Source organism: Cyprinus carpio, chromosome B16 (assembly GCF_018340385.1).
Source record: "Cyprinus carpio isolate SPL01 chromosome B16, ASM1834038v1, whole genome shotgun sequence".
In the NCBI taxonomy this organism is placed as follows: domain Eukaryota; kingdom Metazoa; phylum Chordata; class Actinopteri; order Cypriniformes; family Cyprinidae; genus Cyprinus; species Cyprinus carpio.
In genome coordinates this window covers 7,218,082-7,232,915 of record NC_056612.1, presented here as the reverse complement: position 1 = coordinate 7,232,915, position 14,834 = coordinate 7,218,082, and the positions used below count along the sequence as shown (strand labels likewise).

General features: G+C 36.8%; 1 protein-coding gene across 1 annotated transcript in view; it reads left to right on the top strand.

Annotated features, from left to right (window-relative positions):
• LOC109066341 (growth factor receptor-bound protein 10-like) overlaps window positions 1–14,834 on the top strand; it is a 98,068-nt gene that overhangs the window by 65,032 nt on the left and 18,202 nt on the right. The window lies entirely within an intron of this gene.

Here is a 14,834-nt window from a genome sequence, read left to right as displayed (position 1 = left end):
AATGGATGGGCAAGATGTCACGGGTGGGGTGACATAGCAACCAGGAAGCTTTAAAGCATGTGGGGTGGATACAGCGGCAGCTCCTGGGAAATTAAATAAGTGCTCGCTGGGATGCTGGAAATATGGCTCAGAGACGCAGCATCTCGTTCCCCAAATTACATGCTTAACCTAGAGATGCTCCCCTTCAGGAACTCAAGCTGCATCAAAAGGCTATGGGAACGAGTATGCTGCTCGGATTGAGTTGGGCAGGTCATTCCACCAGGAGGGAACATTTAATTTAAAAGTCTGTGAAAGTGATTTTGTGCCTCTTTGGAATGGCACAATAAAGCGACGTTCACTTGCAGAACTCAAGCTTCTAGAGGGCACATAAGTCTCAAGTAATGTATTTAGGTAAAGGGGTGCAGAACCAGTGGTGATTTTGTAGGCAAATATTAATGCCTTGAATTTTATGTGAGCAGCTATTGGTAGCCAGTGCAAATTGATAAACAGAGGTGTGACGTGCATACTTTTCGGCTAATTAAAAATTAATCTTGCTGCCGCCTTCAGGATTAGTTGTAAAGGTTTGATAAAACTGGCTGGAAGCCCTGCCAAGTGAGCATTGCAATAGTCCAGCATGTACAGAACAAGAGCTTGAACAAGGAGTTGTGAACCATGTTCTGAAAGAAAGGACCTGATCTTCTTGATGTTTAATAAAGCAAATATGCAGGACATGTAGACAGAGAAGAGAAGTGGTCCAAGAACTGAGCCCTGTGGCACCTCAATAGTTAGATGTTGCGACTTGGACACCTCACCTGTCCAAGATAGCTTGAAGGACCTATCTCAGAAGTAAGACTAAAACCAATAGATTGTGGTTAATATGGACCATGATACTAAAATTTGTGTACTGTGATACCAAAAAAGAAGTACAGTGAAGCTTGTTTGTAAATTATAGTTCTAGGTAACACTTTATTTTGATAGTCATCTTTAGACATTCTGCTGACTGTAAGTAATGTTGCAACTATATGTCAACTACCAGTCATCTGAGTATTAATAGACTGTCTGCTTAATATCTGCTGAAACTTTGTTTTATATAAGTATGACTATAAGTAACTGCATGAACGTCAACTTATTCTACTTACTCTAAATCTAACAATCTACTAATACTATAATCACAGTTAGTTGACATGTAGTTTAAAAGTTACTTATAGTTAGTAGAATGTCTAAAGTGAAGTACCAAAATAAAGTGGAACCAATTTATATTCTTACAATACATATTCATATGCCATGCCATTTAAATTGTGATCCAACATAGTTCAAGAAATAATATGGTACTACTATGGTACTAAATTATGCATCATTTGGTACTTTTGGAAATGCAGGGTTGCTATGTGACATGTTAATTAGAAGATAGAAATTACACGATCAAGAAAAAATGAGCTCAGATCTGAGCTGTGTGTAGGATCCTGAAAGGTTATTTTGAGAAATGTGTGTCAGGTGTTCCTATTATATTGCAGCTAAATTACATAGCAAGGAAGATCTGTAACACGTAAGTATATTACAGATAGCTTTTCACCCTCCCGGTCACCCATGTGATGATGCAGTATGTGCCAGTTTAAGCCGGCAGTGTGTGTGTGTGTGTGTACGTGTCACATCACATCCAGGTGAGCTCCTGGGCATAAAATCTGCAGAGTGGATTTGATTCTCTCTGCTGGGCTGATACCAGTCACAACAGAGCTGTTGACAGATGCTGGCTTGGAGACTGGCCAGGCTGTGGTTTAGTCTAAGGCTTCTCCAGAGTCAAAGAGCCAATTTTATCCTTTAGCCCACTGAGCAAGTCGCAACCTGACTGGATTACTGACTGCTAAGTACAGTCGTGACCGAGAACAGTGATTTAAGCAGTTCTTTCAGAAGGACACCAATTAAAACAAGACGTATAGTACACACTGCCAACATACTAATTCTGTCTTGCTGAGGTGCACTGCCATAAACCATTGTCCTAAAGGTATCTTGACGCCAGTGAACCTAAAAATACCCCAACCTGATTCCCTGACCCGGGGACTACAGCACATTCCTGAACCTGACCAGTGGTCACATTGTAACCTCTAAAGATCACTGAATTACAAGGGACTAGAGAAATATGATTTCATATATGTTTACAGGGTCAAATTTAATAAATCTAGACCGCAAGAGATACAGCATGCAGTTTTCAAACATTATCCACAAATAATTCTTAGTTCATTGCTATTTTCCTTGTTGTTTAAATCCTTCCCGTCCACAAGGGTTAGTGATTCTGCCCTGAACTGCTTTGTCAGCATTTTGAAGACTTATAGCTGAGGAGCTCAGAGTTGTCAGCATAGAGCAGCTGGATTCATGTAGGTCACGCAAACGGCACGTAGCCGTCAGCCTTTAGGCTCTCATCTGGAGTGCAGGAATGCATGTCTTTCAGAGGGAAAAGAAAAAAAATAGGACAGAGAAAAAGAGACAGCCGGAAAACCACAAAAGTGCTGTTCTTTTTTATGAAATGTCATGAAATGTGTAAAGGATCTAGATTGAATGCAATTTTCAGAACTCATAACTTTTCAGAATTCGTTTTTTGGAAAATTGTTTCAATAGATGAACAATTGATATGTTGGTAAATAACAGTACAATCCATCGGACACACTGTACTCCTATCTCTCACAGTCTTGTTTTCATATATGATGGTGGCGCTACCTGGGCTAGGGTCTATTACGGAGACTTAGTAAAGCAGAGTGGACAGTTCTGTACAGAATTCCATGTTTGAAAGCACTTTCACCTTTGGCCTCATTCTTCTGCTGGTTCAGTCTGAGAAGCTCATTCCAGTCAGTTCCTCAACCCATTCAAAATCCAAGTACTCTGGTTAATGATGGTTGAGAGCTGGACCCTTCAGAAAGGTTCAGCTGTATCACAGACCAGAGTTAACTGTTTAATCCTTGGAGGAAATTTTGAAAGAATTTATGGAAAAAGTAAACTAATATCATGTATCAGTATGTGGCTCACAGATATTTCAGTACTTGTTGGGACAAAGAAGTTTGTTTTATTTGAAGATGATTGAGTTGCAATGCCATTATTATTTTTCTCATCAGCAAACATGATATTTGACAAGTTGGGAAATGAAATATATGACCCTTTAAACCAATGTGATTGATTTGGTGCCTGAGCAAGACAAGCCAGTATTTTGAAATGTTTTATAGCTTTGTCCCACATCACCATGTGTTCATGAAAGAATAACCAAATAATCCCATCTCCTGGGCCTTTGACCACTGCACATTCTTAATTCATAACATTTGTTTAAGGAATAGTTCATTTAAAAATGAAAATTCTGTCATCATTTACTCACTTTCATGTTGTTCCAAACTTAATGGTTTTCATTCTTCTCTGAAATACAACGGAAGATATTTTGAAAAATGTTTCAGCTGTTTTGGTCCATATTATAAAGTCAGTGATCACTTTGAATGAACAGTTTAAACAGACTGAAATTGTATGCCCTCTCAATTGGAGCACCCTAAGGGGACATAGTGATGGAAAAAATATACGGAAGGAAAAATTATATTGAAATTATTTTGTGTTTGCTTGCTAAATTTTGTGTTCCACAAACAAGAATGACAAACTTTACATTCTTGAATGCAAAACTGGAAATGAAAATAATATAAGATAGGAGGAGTTCATTTCAACGCTTTTGCGAGTCAAAGCAGAGTTTCTTGGGGACATGCAATAATTTTTACGAGAGAATACAAGTTTTGCAAGCATACGCAAAGTTTCATGAGGGAATGTGAAAATTTTGCAAATGAACACAAAAGCATTTAAATCATTTTTTTCTCCCATCTCATGTTTGTTTCCATCACTGGCTACATTTACATGCACCCAGATAATCCGTTTGTAATCGGATTGACGGCTCAATCGGATTGAAAAATGTTAATATAAACACCTTAATCGATCCAATTGAGCTCGATCCGAATGAAATTTCGATCGGATTGAAGGAGGTGGTTTATTCCTCTTCTAATACGATTGAGTGTGCATGTAAACACTCGATTGGATTGAACCACGAAACTGAAAAGACTGCGCGTGTGCAATGACGCAGAAATAACGTAATGACGTATGACGCACAGAGCGAGCGGCTCTTCCTTTTGAATAAAGTGTTGAATAAATGCTTGTCCTGTCATTATAAAACTCTCCTTTCACTCGGCAACTGTGAAGTGGAGCAGGACAACCTGGTTTTTGATACTCATCCACAGGCAACCCATTTTGGGCGTGGGGAGGGGCGTTTTTGTGTGTGTGATAAATATGAGCAGCACAGCACAGTGGTTTATATGTATATTTATCCATAAATGGGAAAATATTAATTCTGCTGTTAAAAACAAATAAAGAAACCGTGTAGGAGAGTGGTTATTATGTGCAAACAGTGAAAAACACTATATTATCTATGTCACTTTCACTTTTCACTTTCACTTTTCACTTTCACTATTTGAGCAGTGTGTGGATGTCAAAAAAATCTATTCCAATTTGAAGCTTGTGACATATAAACGTGCACATCAACTTGACCACTTTATTTAGCGTTCATGTAAACACTACAATCAGATTCATCAATCGTAATGAATTCAGTCCAGTTGAACCAAAAAGTGTGCATGTAAATGTAGCCACTGTGTCCCCTTAGGGTGCTCCACAGATTTGAGAGTGGATACACTTTCAATCTGTTTATACTTAAATTTCAAACTGTTCATTCAATGTGATAACTGAACTTCATAATATGGAACAGCTAAAACATTTTTCAAAATATTTTATGTTGTAGGGCAAGGTTGCCAAACTCTGTCCTACAGAGATTAGTTCCAACCATGCTTCAACACACTTACCTGTAGTTTTCAAATAATCCTAACGGACTTGATTAGCTGAATCAGATGCATTTAATTAGGGTTGAAGCTAAACTCTGCCGGACTAAGGCTCACCAGGAACCTGGCTTTGAGGATCTGTACAAATCAAATAAATTGATCAGTGCACACAAACTGTATGCAGACTACGTCAAAAACACAAACCTCAAACATGGTATAATGTCGAACCTCAAATTCCGCAGAAGAAAGAACGTCATATAAGTTTGGAAGGACGTGAGGGTAAGTATTGTATTAGGTTATAGACGTTGTGTTGAGAGTGACCGTATGTAAGGGAATCAATCTTACATTGATAGAAGCATCTCAATCACATACTTCCATGTTTCCAACCTAAATGATGATAGAATTTTCATGTTTGGGTAAAATATTGCTTTAAACAAATGTGTAACCCAGAAATAAAACTGTAGTTTGAGGATTTAGTGTTCTCAAAATGTGTTTGAAAAAGAATTGCAATTGCGTTTGATGTTAATATTGAATTGACATATTTTACAGATATATGAAAATAAATAAAGTTTGAAATTTGTTGGACAGTGTTCAGAAATATATTTAAATTAATATTTGCTTTCATGTTAATCCTGTGTTTGTCAAGGCCCAGAAATACAATGGGATCAAAGCCAAAAGTCTGACCATGTTCAAGTTCAAATTTAAGAATGACGCTAAAGCCAACCCAGGCTCATTCGAAATGTGTGCCTCTAAATACATTTCTGCAACACCGTTATTACATACCTTCCTGAATGTTTCACGGAAGTTTCAAAGTGAAACATCCAGTGAATGGAGCTAAAACACGGGTTCATTATGTGACCCTGACACGTTTTTGTTATGTTGATATAGGCACGTATTGCTGTGTTTGTATTACATTGCTTCAGGTACATATTACAGTGGTTCGTAATTTAAATATCCAATGAGTGTCGCTAAAAGTTAATGCTCTATCTTGTTAGACATATTCCCTACACCAAACCCAACCTTAAACCTACCCAATAGTGTTAACAAATGCAATGCAGCCATGCTTTTTTAACTTCCTTATGCAGTTTTGAGCTGTTTTGTTGAACTGTAGTTTCACAGGGTTTGTACCGGAGCTCTTCATCTCTCAAGTGCAACTCCATATCACGTGAGCTACCAAGCAAACCTACTGAATTAGAAAACTCATGCATATGAAGCTGTATGTGTGATGACAGCATTCAAAAGTATCAGTTTTCAAATCTCGCAACATGTTAAAATTGTTTTGAATTCAAAACATAATATTCCTCAAGTAATTATGCGAAAATTAGGCTTTATTAATCGAAAATTAATCGAAATAAAAGTTGTTTTACTGCCTCTAGTGTTCATTTCAACTGGAAACTGCAGCAATTTGTGTGTATATGTACATTTTTTGAGTTTCACAGAAATGTAGGTGGGGGCATTGTATTTCCAATGAGCCTATGTTGGCTAAAGCTCTTATATAAGACTTTGTCAAGTGAATTTTCTTTTGGAGACATCCAAAGGGCAACGGATATCCACTTTAAGCTCCTACATGTAACAAGCCATGTGACAGATGAAGGGTAAGCTTGTGGAAGTTGACCCAGCTTGCATCATACATATCTAGATTTCATCACACATCAATCAGAATCTCTTTGTGTGAATCCTTTAACTGTGAAATGGATCTCTGCCATGTGAGTGAATGGCCTTTAGTTCCTCTGGTTATGGAAAGGAGGAGTTAGTGTCTGGGTGGCACGAATGGGAAGAATTGGTACAGTGCTGCTTGCCCTGAAATGACTGTTAAATCAAAAGTAATGATGTCATTCTTTTTGTGTGTTGGGTTTTCGTGCCCAAACAGACAATGATCTGCAGTTGGGCTGAATGAGCAGCCCAAGGACACAATTAAACTCCCTGGTCCTATTGGGGAAATATTTGGCTCTTCTTTGGTTTTATCTCAGTTGGATACCAAAGGCTAAAGAGGCTGTCTATTCAGGACTGGATTGTTAGTGCCTACGTGTGTGGCTGAGAGCGAGATGAGGGGCCAAAGGATTGGACAGCAGGGATTCATCCACACTGATAGTGTCCGTGTGATCTATATATAGATCCTCTGTTCCTCCGCTTGCTGGACCAGATGAAAAAGAAATCCTTTTGCCAAAGAAATATGCCAACTGATATTCAAAGGATTTGATGTAGTCAGTGTCACAAATTTACTTTTTGGTTCCTTTGTTTTAAATTTTTTTCCAAATCCAGATAACTTTTTGTATTTTTATAAATCCACCATTTCCAACAGGGTCGTAGACTTTTTGAGCCCACTGCATTTTAAGGCATTTTTTAACTATTTCTAAAAACCATTTAAACTTGTCAAAAGTCATCACATTTTGTGACTTAATAATGACTTTGTTTTAAGAGTTATGAAAGTTTATTTATTTAACCTTATTTATTTGACCTTGTTTATTTCTGCTTTCTTTCTGTCCTCTCCTCCTTTGTGTGGGGGTGTTTTGATGATGATCAGCTGTTTTTGTAGTTCATTAAAACCTCAGTGTGGTGAAGACTACAGTCAGAGTTGTGAAGCAAGCTCAGCACTTTTTGGCCCACCAGAGATGACACTGTAACCAAAAGGCAGTGCTGGCTTATTTTAGCTCAAGGTTAATCATATGGTCGCAGTTACATTTTTGGAATTGTGTCATCTGATAGGAGTGTCCAAGTCAAAAACACTGTCTTTGTCACAATAGATAGAAGACATTATTATAGTCTGACACTTGTCAGTACTACCCAAACGTAATGGCTGATAAATATGGTGAAAAAACAAAACAAAAACAATATAATAAAATAAAATGTAATTAATAAAAAACAGTTTAATTGTTGATATAATGTGTTGACACTTTTATGGAAGCCCATTTCTGCCACTGAATAAAAAAAAAACAAACAAAAAAAAAAAAACACAATTCTGACTTTTTTCTCACAATTGTGGAATGTAAATTCACAATTGTGAGAAATATAAACTCGCAATTTAAACTTTTTTCTCAGAACAGCAAAGCTGCAGGATATAAACTCACAACAGTGAGAAATAATGTTGGAATTGCAAGATATAAACTCTCAATTCTCACTTCTTTTTTTTTCGGAATTTTGAGATATAAATATATATATAAAGTCCAGTTCTAAGGGAAAAAAAGACTTTATTCCAATTGCATGTAATAAAGTCATAATTGCAAGATATAAGCTCATAAATCAGGAACAGAAAAGTCAGAATTGTGAGAATTGCAAAAGTTTATGTCTTGCAATTCTGACTTTACAATATGCAATTGCGACTTTATATCATGCAATTCTGAGTTTATAACTCCCAGTGGTATGGAGCCCCAACATGACATACAGGGAGGTGGTGGGGGGCACAATGTACCAATTGTACTAGTGTACTAATTTGTTCCTTAATTTTCAGTAAATCCGGTGGTCAATATAATCATTTGTTCCCTCGTTTTAAGTAAACTGTGCACACAAAATAATAATTTGTGCGCTCGTTTTTTAAGTAAACTGTGCACACAAAATAAAAAAAAAATTGTTCTACTTCCTGTCCACATTCTCATAAACCGATGTAGGTGCCTCTCACTTAAAATGATTCCATGCAGTGCTGCAAGTCTTTTGAGAATGTCTCTATATAAAATAAAACCCAGTTAAAATGTCTCCGTCCATAATATAACATAACAGCAGCAACAGGTTTATGAGAATGCGGACCGGAAAAGTAGAACAAATTTTTTCACATGATTTACGTAAAACAAGGGAACAAATTATATCAAGTGCACAATTTACTGTAAATGAGGGTGAATTTAGTAAACCGAGGGATTTACATTTTTTTCCTGCATGTACGTGGCTCCGTACAGTGTTTATTTATATCTCGCAATTCAGAGAAAAAAAAAATTGCAAGATAGAAAGGTCACAATTACCTTTTTTATATATTTATTTAGTTGTGGAAACAAGCTTCCTTACATTTTAGTAGTGATTTTTTTCTTTACATCTTTGAGCCAAGTGTATTTTTGTCATGCAGCACAAAAGGTGTTCAGAATCTCACATCTGTTCTTTTCTAAACTACACAAAATTCTTGTTGATCAGTCAGGCCTCAAGTTTATTTGGACCTTCGTATTGTGTATTAATGGACATATATAAAGACAGATATTGTTAAAAATTGTTTAACCTAATATGACACAATAATTAGAAAACAAGGAGCATTTGATGCTTGACTCATGAATCAGCACAGTCACCCAGGCAGGCAGCCAGGAGCAGAGGTGGAAAGTAACGAATTACATTTACTCGCGTTACTGTAATTGAGTAGCTTTTTTGTGTACTTCTACTTTTTCAAGTAATTTTTAAAATCTGTAATTTTACTTTTACTTAGGTATATTTTGTTTGAAGTATTGTACTTAACTACATTTTAAAACACATTAATTACTGAGTAAAAAAAATAAAAATAAAATATCGCTCCCTGGAAACTCCTGCAGTAAATAATGGGCAGGAGAGCAAACTGGCGCTAAAATCACAAGAAAGATGCAGACGGACAAAACAGGCGTTAGTGGTGCAGACACCGCTGAAAACGAAACCCCATCATATTCTGAAGTTGAACTCGAAGGAAATGAAGTGAACCCCTGGCCATATTTATGCTTTATTATGCAGTGTAAGCTGTGCTTATAGGAAGACCAAACTAGCAGCTTCTAAAATCTCGACATCAACCCTTCGCAAGCATATAGAGGTAAGCTAAATACTTGCGTCATTGCAGTGGTGGTTAAAATGAAGCTTTGACATTTTAGCAAGAGGTTTTGCACAAATTAGCCAAACAGACAGTTGTGCGGAGTGCGATATATATCGTCTGCGATAATATCATAATTGTTGTTTTAATGATGTGCTCGCGCATTATAGTGCGTTCTTTCACTGTGTGATTCAGTCTTGTAAAATGCATTTAGAATGATCACAAAATTGAAGATATAGGGGCAGAAAATGTACATATTTATTTCATTTCATATAGTAAATCAAAATCACACAAAGAATGCCGTCTTTTCCTCCAAAAATCATCATGATTATATATATATAATTTTTTTTTTTTTTTTTTTTTTTTTTTTACAACAGGTCAGTAAACAAGTTAATTAAGAGACTTACGTTTTAGACACCATATTGCCTGTTTTTGCTCTATTTCTACAACAAAAAAAATAATTCCAAACACAGCCACCAAAGCACAGTTTTGCGTCTCTGAGTAACATGACAGTGTTTCGTTCCTGAATGAATCAACCGTTAAAATGATTCGGTTAAATCGCAATGACTCACTTATTAACAGTGACTTGCTGACACATACTGGCCATTTTAATTTCACATTTAAAGTATCTTTCGATTTTTTTTTTTAATAATTTCTTATCATTTCTTATCATCAATGAGTATTCAACATTTTATGTCTTGTATATCAAAACATTATTCATGCATTTGTAACTGCAGGTTAAATGCATTCTTGTCCTGCACTAAACAGTGTGTAAATACACCTAAATGCCACTTCCGATGAAGCTTCTGCATTTCCTCTGCATTGAAAAGATGACTTTGTTGATACTGCTTTGCCTGGTAACAGCCCAAATGTCTTATTATTCTAAATAACTGATTCCTTTAATTAAAAACAACTAGTTTGAGATTAATAGGCCTATCCCAGGGGTGTCAAACTCAGTTCCTGGAGGGCCGTAGCCCTGCAGAGTTTAGTTCTATCCCTGCTCCAGCACACATGTAGTTTTCAAATAAGCCTAAATTATTAGATTAGCTGGATCAGGTGTGTTTAATTAAGGTTATATCTAAACTGTGCAGGACTGTGGCTCTCCAGGAACTGAGTTCGACACCCTTGGCCTGTCCCATTTTTGCCTCCCTCCCACTGTTAAAATGTAACTAAGTAATTTTTACTCTGAGTAAATTTTAAACGAGCTACTTTTTACTTTTACTTGAGTGGATTTTTAGACTGGTACTTTTACTTGTACTTAAGTAAAATTTCATTAATGTAATGGTACTTTTACTTGAGTAGAATATTTTTGTACTCTTTCCACCTCTGGCCAGGAGTGATAAAGGGGTTAGCTAGAGTCCCATGGTCGCCTGGCAGTGTCTAATAGAAAAAAGAGCCCTCTGATTGTTCCTGCTCTGGTTTTGTCTCACTGTCTCATTAGAGGTGAAGTCAGGCCTTAGCCTTCAGCACGCAAAAACTCGGAGGAGGAGTCTGGTCATTAAAAAGGCACTTGTAAACCTGAGGGGAGGAGGGAGGGTGAACCTGTCATGCTTATCAATGGATGACTTACAGTCAATCATTTTCCGGGCCAGAGGAGGATTATAAGGTCGCAGGACCAATGTGACAATGGCATTTTCCAAAGCATTTTGAGGTCATCCTGTCGGACTAGATTTTTTTTTTCTCATGCGTCATTTATACACATTCTTCAACGGATCATACATACATACAGCATACAACAAGCGTCTTGTAAATTACATGGTAAATAATAAGGTACAATGGGGCTAAAGGCACACCTTAAGGAAAATGTGATGTGAAAATGTCTTTTCTCTAGTCCTTTAGTGTTTTTTTTTTTTTAATAAACATTAATAGAGCAACACATTTTGTGGGAGAAGAAATCATAAAAGCAGTTGTAAAGGGGCAATTTTACCCCACATTCAGTGTAAAGGGCTTGCCAGCATGGGGCAAAATTCAGTTTCAGTTGAATTCAATTGAAAAACGTTGTACTATATTCTGTTTGTTTTGATTAAATAATTTACTTATCACACAGTTCACGCATATAATGTACAGTGCATACACTGTCACAAAAGGACTGTTATTTGTGTAATTTCTTTTGTTTCGTTTGTTTTTTTGTTAAAGTTTTTTGATTGCATTTTGTGGTTAGGGGACAAAAACATTTGCCTGGGGACCCTGAATTTTATATATTATTATAATATTTTCACACTTTTTGTGTCATTTGCAACCTGATTTGAAGTGATCGAGAATATAAAATATTCTGATCACAAATTTTATTTACCAATTCTTTTCACACATCACATGTATCATCACTGTTACTTTTTTCCCCTTGGTAAAGTACACTGACATTTCAAAATATTTTTTGAAGAGCACGATTGTAGTGAAAATTATACCATAACTTTGTTGCAGTCATATAAATCATTTTCACAAAATGAATATTGAAATTATCTCTATTTTATTAATTTGAACTATTTTATAATGGATTTTCAAAGTTTCAGATGAGGGTAAAACAATAAAATCTATGCAGGTATTTGAAAAGTAGATGAATGTTTAGTAAAATGTTACTTAGACATAATGTGAACATAATTTCGGGACATGGTAGAGATTTACTAAAACTGACAGTTCTTCTGAATGTATTTACAGCCAATTTGAAAAACAAGAGTCCCACAAACACACATAGACATATTCATTGTCTTCTCTACAGCAATGTCTACCTACAGTATGTAAAATAGCATTCAGGGATTAATCTGTTTCCAAGGTTTTCAATCCTTGGGGCCTTAGGGAAAGGTATTGCAGGAGGTCCTTGGACAGATATATACAACATGTTATTTATACAAACGGTTCAGAACATAAATGAAGCTGACACTTGTGTATAAACCAGTAGATTCCTTTTAAAATGTGAAGAAACTATATACTGGGCATTAGAACTGGCACTTTATTCCCTAAAACAGTTGTTTATTCATTCTTTGTGACTCAGAGACATGAGCACACTGGAAAAAAGGAAAGATGAAAGACAGGAAGTGTGTAGCCTGGAACCAAAGTTAACACCATTCCTTACCTCTAACAGCTTTAATTACTGAATGGAAAAGTAGGTGTGGTAATATTTGTTGGCTTCATTAATGCCAATTCTGTCACAATCTGGTATCATCAGTTGTTTGACTTACTGCTGAATTAACAACCTGAAGACATTAACTCTCATAATATGTTTTTTTCTTTTTCTTTTTTTTCTTGACACTGTCGGGAAAAAGACTCCTGCGTGACAATATAATTGTGTTATGTAACATATCTATTTTGGGATGGACTGGAACATCTCATGGCTGATGCATTCATTTGCTCATAGCAATCTGATTGCTAACTAATCTTTGTTTTTCTTGGTAAATAAGAGAGTTAGCTATGCTCTGGAGGCACTTCGGGACTCTGAAAGATTCCAATGACTTCCAGATTTGCAATGGAAAAAGTTCCTACGTTTTGGAAACAAACACTTGTCAGAGTTGTAGCCTAGCAGTTAGCATATGTGCTCAGACACTTTTGGTCATCATTTACTTGCCCTCATGTGATTCTAAACTCATACTACATTTTTCTTCTACAAAAAAAGATGTTTTGAAGGATATCCAAGCAGTTCTTTCCATATAACAAAAGCATATTGTGTCAAGCTTCACAAAGGTTTCATAAAAGTAGTCCATATGACTTGTCTGTATTCCAAGCATTTTAAAGCAATGCAATAAGTTTGTTTGAGAGAAAATCTTGCCCTTTGCTTTAGCTCTTGAATCTTATTTGCATTTTCATATATTCAAATAGCATACAGGTGACACCAATTTGAAACTAGTTCCATTTCCTTACTTCTTTCAGTAATGTCTGGCCTCACTCTACTGCTATCAGGAGCATAAAAAATTTGTCCCAAGCCCTGTGAATTTTAGTGATCAGGGATGTTGGAAAAATCAAAGTGGGTGAGACACATTATAAAACTTATCAGCTTCAATCATAGATAATAATATTTGACATTACATACGCACATTAGATTTGCTGAAAGACAGAGATTGGTAAATAAGCTTACTGGTTATCCTTTGCATGCTGGTTTCTACTTGGTCCAGAAGTTAATATAAATGGAAAATAAAGCTCTTGAAATATGATTTTGTCTAAAAAAGTGGAGTGGGGGTGAATGTACATATATATACTTTTGTTAAATAATGGTATGTCCCTGATGGTTATACTATAAAAATAAACAGGTCAAGATGACAATGCAAACATTTACAGACAAACTCCTACACAGAGTCCAACAGTCACCATTTGGCAATATGGGTCAGTAGGGTAATGATGGACACGCTGTACATCGCATGACATGGCTGCAGCTTATGACGCTATGAGATGGTGTGTGCACATATGTGACCCAGTCTTCTCCCCTCTGACTGCCTAAATGGTAGAGTGATGATTGAAAGAAAGGAGAAGGAGGAGGAGAAGAGGAGGAGCAGTCAAGCCAGCTGGAGCACTGGAGAGTTTGCATACCTTTTATGTTACCACCCCTACTGACTCTTTCTTCTGGACTGATTCCAGTACTCCCTCCGGCCCTCTATCCCCGACTTCCTCTCGCTCTCACCCTTCCTCCCCACCCCCATAACTGAAATAGTCTCCTAAAGGATTGAAAAGGATTGAGTCGTCCATTCTGTCCGGTTTCCTGTGGTCACAGAAAGTTAATTTTAGCAGGGTCAGTCAAGCAGATATGCGTGCAAGTATCAAAACCGAGAGAGATAAAGCCTTGAGATGAAACCCTGGGTCCATTAAAGAGAAAAACTCAATTCACTTCCACAGAAATGGGTGGGTGTATCCGCATTGTGTCTGTCTTCTGTTGAATTAGCTGTCTGAAAGTTTGCGTATGACTTCTTTCCTTGTTTGCGCGTGTGTTTAGGTTTATGTGTGAGTGTGTGTGAGAATTCAGGGGTCACCAATGAAACCACTGGGGTTTGCTTTTAGTTTTTTTTCTCGGCTTTAGTGGAGGAATGTTGGCATAAAGTTTGGCTGGGGGGGAAGGCAGAGAGCGGCGTCTCAAGTGCTGGCATTTGTTTCATTTCAGCTGTAATGAGTCTTGCCCTGTCGTGAGAGAAATTTCTGGCTTCAAACTAACAACTTCAAAGCTGGGCTTTTGAAAGTAAGAAAACTTTCAACAAGTCCTATCATGAAACTCGTTCAAGACTCTGGAAATGAAGGTTTAGATAGCCGAGAAGCTTTGTCTGTTCGGTCTTATCGTCCTCTCCACT